At 31.6% G+C, this 6,000-nt stretch overlaps 1 pseudogene; it reads left to right on the top strand.

The window, feature by feature from the left end:
• Positions 1-4,196: 4,196 nt before the first annotated feature.
• On the top strand, positions 4,197-5,492 carry LOC131605351 (uncharacterized; annotated as a pseudogene).
• Positions 5,493-6,000: the final 508 nt, after the last annotated feature.

Below are 6,000 nucleotides of genomic sequence, written 5' to 3'. Positions count from 1 at the left end.
GTTCCCATTGTTTTATTGTTGTATTCACTGCATGTTGTAACAAAGTGCTAATGGTGCTTTTGAGAACACCAATTGATTTTGGTGCATGAATATAAATATTCAACGACTCAATACCCCCAATATAGTTGAAAATATGCTTATAATGGCAAAAGGTTCCAATTTATGGAGCTCAACCACTCAAATTCTCTAAGTTATTATTTTGCGCCTCCAATTTAAGTAAGTTCCCGTTTCGTTGCTTATGATCCTATCAAACCCCATTTCACCCAATTTAACAAGAACATTTACCATCACTGTCCGATGTCTATGACACCGTAAATCTCAATTCTTTTTTAAAATATTTGAAAAAATGAGTGTGTTTTTTTTAGTAGTCATAATACAATAAAATAAAGTGTAGAGATGATTTTTAAAATAATCCTTTTGTATAAGTAAAAAAAATTTCATTTGCTAAAAGATATCATTACATCACCACAAACATTGCATAATACAATAATTTAAAATAAAATATTTTAACTTCTTAAAACCTTATAACTATTCACTTTTAAAAACCTCTTAATTATCTCCCATGACACAATAACTTACTACAGTTAGAAGATTACTTAGGGTGTGTTTCTTTCATAAATTTTAATTTTATACTCAGGAATGTGTGAGGTTGAAAATCATATTCTAAGGTTTATTTTTAAAAAATTTCAAATTATACTCGGATATCTTTTATTCTTAGAAATAAGATTTACTCATGAATTTAATTTTTTTTATTAGCATGTAAAAGGGTAGGAATCTTAAATTCTCATAGAGACAACCATCCACAACCTCTCACTTTAAATTACTCTAACTCTTTTATATTCAAATAAATAAATAAATAAATAAATAAATAAAATATATTTTAAATATTTCAAGGAACTCTAATTAATTACCAAACACATAAATAGGAACACAATTTCCAATAATATTATTCTAGGGAATAATATTCCTGAGATTATAAAGTTAATCCTTTAAACAAATACACCCTTAAGGAACTTGTATATTACTATCAAACTTTTGTAAAAATCCCAAAATATCTCTAAAATTCGGAGATATATCTCGGAACGCAACTTCAAACTCACACAATCCATGTTGATTTTGAGTCACGCCTCAATTTTGTGTATATTTTAAATTCGGAGATGTATCTCCGTAAATCTTATGAATGTGTATTTCCGAAGCATTCTGAAACAAAACAAACAAGAGAACTAGAAATTTGTAGTTCGACAAAATAAAATTATCATTGATAACAAAAAATAAAACATTACATAAGTAATCGTTAACATAAATCAAACATTACATTTCAATATTCAGCTAGACGTTCCAACATCTTCATAATATCTTCAACCGATCTCGAAATCACCGCATCCTCCTCGATCGGAACTTTTGTTTCAAAATGAAAAAAATATTCCATATAGCTCTTAAATCTACACCCGTCTTCAACTCAAAGTTGATGGACTCAATCTATACTCCGTTGTTAATCGATGGTGAACGGTACGCGAGCCACACAATTTTTTAATTATCGGCGTACATAAGGAGATTCTGCAGTATGTATTTCAAATCTCCAAGAGGGTTGTACTTATTAATCTTGAATTCAATTAAGGGCTTCGCGCCGTTAAAGTAGACATTTGCGACAAGATTAATGTCAACAATGAGGCTTGAAATAAATGATCTTTACCCGAAATTCCAGTGATGTGTTGAAACAAAAAAAATGAAGGTTTGGAGTGAAAATCTTATTAAGAATGAAATTTTTTTAGCAAAAATGGATATGGAGTCTGATCATGGAGGTGACTGTTTTATTAAAACCACGTTTGGTATTTTCGAAAATGCATATTCAAAAATGATTCACATGCAAAAATGATAGGTTTTTAAATACCCGCTTAAAAACTCAGAAAATGCATTTTAGAAAAACCCACTGGAATGCTTAATCAATAAATTGACGACATTTGTTCGAAGATGCATCTCCAAAATAAAGCTTAAAAAAAGGGTGACACTCATTTGGGACGTTATTCAGTGAGGCAAATGGTGCATTTAAAAATACATCTCCGAGATCTGATGGACAATTTCATAGATTCATAGGATGCTTTTCTACCTCTTAGAGCATGAATATCGGCTGACATACAGTCGTGTCTACACAGTTTTTAAGAATACTTTTTATAAATGCTTGGATAATTGAGAAAATAAACGTTTCTACATGTAAACACGCTCCCATATTCAACAACGCTGTTTAACTTATATTTAGTGCCACCTGTGAAAAAGTTAATGGTAATGTTATTAATGCATCAGCTTGAAATAATAAGAGGTCACTATGGATTAGTTTCAAATTGAAATCTTGGAGTATTTGAATATATAATAATGCAACAGTAATATTTTTATAACGGTAATAATTTTTAACACAATAAATAGTCACTCATTTTATTACAATTTAGATTCACAACTAGTTTAATTTTCAACTAATTGTTTTATATCATTTTATTTTTTTTTCTTACACTTTCATTTGTTAATGGATCCCAATCAACACAACTCTTGGTCTAATTTTATGCAAAATGGTGGTATTCCTCCTTCTATTCCAAATCAACAAAGCAATTCATGGATCAGAAATGTACCTCTTATCTCAAATTCACACCATAACCCAAATTTTCAAAACTCTCATTTAATCCCAAATTCCCAAAATAATCCACACTTTGGAAATTACTCATATCATACACCACCTTATCCATATCAATATCAACAATTTACATCTCAACCAACTAACCCCATTATTCCTCACGTGGCTCAAATAGGTAGTAGTGGCGTGCAATCGAATGATCAAGAACACGAAACACAACAATTTTGCACTCAAGATAGCGTAGAAACTATTAACCTTGGTGAAGAAGTTGTATCTGCACCGGTTGCAAAAACGCCTAAGCAAAGGTTCCAACAAAAAGAGGATGAAGTTCTCATTCAATCATGGCTCAACGTTTCAAAGGATTCAATTGTTGGGGTTGATAAAAAAAGGAGATAGTTTTTGGAACAGGATTGGCGAAGCTTACAATAAGCATCGTGACGCCAATTACAAAGAGAGGAAACCAATGGCACTTAAAGGTTGATGGCACAAAATTAATCCATCTGTTCAAAAGTTTGTTGGATGCTACAAACAAGCTGTGTCTACACAACAAAGTGGGAGCTCTGAGAGCAATATCATGCAAGCTGCATATAAAATTTATTTCCAAGATGAAGGTGAAAAGTTTATTTTTGAGGCTGCATGGAGATTATTGAAAGATGAACCTAAATGGCTCCCAGGTTCATTGGAAGCTTCTACAAGAAGAATAAAGAATTCAGCTTCAGGAGCATATTATTCATCTTCTAATCCACCGACACCAACGAGTAGCGAATACAATCCACCATCACCTACTTTGGCTCGTCGACCAATCGGTTAAAAGGCAGCCAAAAGGAAGGAGAAGGAAAAGTTTGTGGAAAATTCTACTACTCCCAATGTCAAATTTGATTCTTTGAAAGATGACTTCAAAAAAAGTTTTGATTTGATGTCAACGTTTGCACGAGACTATGCACGTATTGAGGGTGAAAAAGTTGAGATAGAAAGAAAAAAGGTTGAGAGTGCAGAGGAAAGATTGAAGATGAATGATTTGCAAATACTTTCAAAAGATACATCAAATATGGATACAAGACAACTACAAGCTCATGAAATATTGTGCGACATGATTAGAGAAAAATATGGAATTAATTAGTATGATTATGTATTTTGGGCTTAATTAGTATGATTATGTATTTTGAACTTAATTGATATGGAATTAATTAGTATGATTATGTATTTTGGGCTTAATTAATATGATTATGTATTTTGAACTTAATTGATATGTACTTAATTAGTATGATTATGTAATTTTAAATTTTTATTATTCAAACTAGCCGTTATTCAAACTAGCCGTTAGTCCAACTAGCCATTATTCAAACTAGCCGTTATTCAAACTAGCCGTTATTCAAACTAGCCGTTATTCAAAATAGCCGTTAGTCAAACTAGCCGTTATTCAAACTAGCCGTTATTCAAAGTCAAACTAGCCGTTACAAACTAGTCTTATAAATAGTATTAACATGAACATTAAACTTCATTGTATTTCTCAACCTTTTTCATTCTCTACAATTTGTTATCAACTTCCACTCAATATCAAACTTCTTTTCACATGGATCCTTCCTATATCGCAAAAATGTTCACAGATTATATGAATGATGATATGGATGAAGAACTTGTGAGGTTGTTTATGGAAGAAGAAGAAGCCCCGAGCTCTAAAAGTCCTAGACGTCAAAGAAGGAATATAGAGAGGAATCGTGAAGAGGGACATAATCGATTATACAATGATTATTTTTCACAAACTTCAGTATACACGAATGAGGAGTTTCGTCGAAGGTACCAAATGCATAAACATATGTTCCTTCGTATTGTTGAAGCTCTGGGTCAGCACGATGAGTATTTTCGAATGATGGTTGATGCAACTAGTAGGTAAAGTCTTTCACCATTACAGAAATGCACTGCTGTTATCCGTATGTTGGCATATGGAACATCTGCTGATAGTGTGGATGATTATTTGAGAATTGGTGAAACCACAACACTAAAATGTGTTGATAAGTTTACAAGAGGAGTGATCAACATCTTTGGGGCACAATATTTGTGAAGGCCAAACGCTGAAGATATTGAACGCCTAATGCGAATGGGAGAGGCACGAGGATTTCCAGGTATGTTAGGGAGCATTGATTGTATGCATTGGGAATGGAAAAATTGTCCAGTTGCATTGAAAGGGCAGTATGTTCGAGGAGATCATGGGAAACCAACTGTTATGCTTGAAGCAGTGGCTTCACAAGACTTGTGGATTTGGCATGCATTCTTTAGGGTAGTGGGTTCAAACAACGATATTAATATGTTGAACCAATCCAATGTCTTCAACAATGTTTTGCAAGGACGAGCTCCTCAGGTTCACTATACAATCAATCGTACTGAATACAACAAGGGTTATTATCTATCAGATGGTATTTATCCTGAATGGGCCACGTTTATGAAAAGTATCCCGATGCCACAAAGGGATAAGAGAAAATTGTTTGCCCAACATCAATAAGCGGCAAGAAAGGATATTGAACGAGCATTTGGAGTTCTCCAATCCCGATTTGCGATCATACGTAACCCAGCACGATCGTGGCACTTAGACACACTCCAGCGCATAATGAATACATGCATAATATTACACAACATGATTGTTGAAGATGAAAGTTCCACATATGGTGGAAATTTTGATTTTTCTTATGATCATTTAAGCAATGACGCAACAACATTGTCGAATGATTCTAATATTGATTTTCAAGAGTTCCTGCGTAGAAGATTTGATGTTCGTGATAGACAAATTCATCGACACCTTCAACAAGACTTGATAGAACATATATGGCAACGTTACGGGCAGGAGAATAGTAACAATTTAAAAATATTTTAAATATATCATTTTCTTGTATTTTATGCTAGTAATTTATTTTAATGTTTATGTTTTTTTAATATATTTTTAAAGTAATTTATTTTAAAGTTTATGTTTTTTTTTATGTATTTTTTAGTAAATTATTTGTGTCATGTATTGTATTTTTTAATATATATATATATATATATATATATATATATATATATATATATATATATATATATATATATATATATATATATATATATATATATATATATATATATATATATCATATGAGAATGCCATATTTATATGAGAATGTGAGAATGAATCTGAACCATTGGATTTTAAAATAAATGGTGGAGATTATGAGTGAATCTTTTTTTTCTCTCTCCTATATTTTGAAATAAATGATGTAGGAGAGAGAATAAAAAGATTCACCTATAATCTCCACCATTTATTTTAAAATCCAATGGTTCAGATTCATTCTCACATTCTCATATAAATATGGCATTCTCATATGATATGCCATATATATATATATATA

Source organism: Vicia villosa, linkage group LG1 (genome assembly GCF_029867415.1).
Source record: "Vicia villosa cultivar HV-30 ecotype Madison, WI linkage group LG1, Vvil1.0, whole genome shotgun sequence".
NCBI classification, from domain to species: Eukaryota; Viridiplantae; Streptophyta; class Magnoliopsida; order Fabales; family Fabaceae; genus Vicia; species Vicia villosa.
The sequence above is the reverse complement of the archived record's forward strand: the minus strand, read 5'-3'. Positions and strand labels throughout refer to the sequence as shown.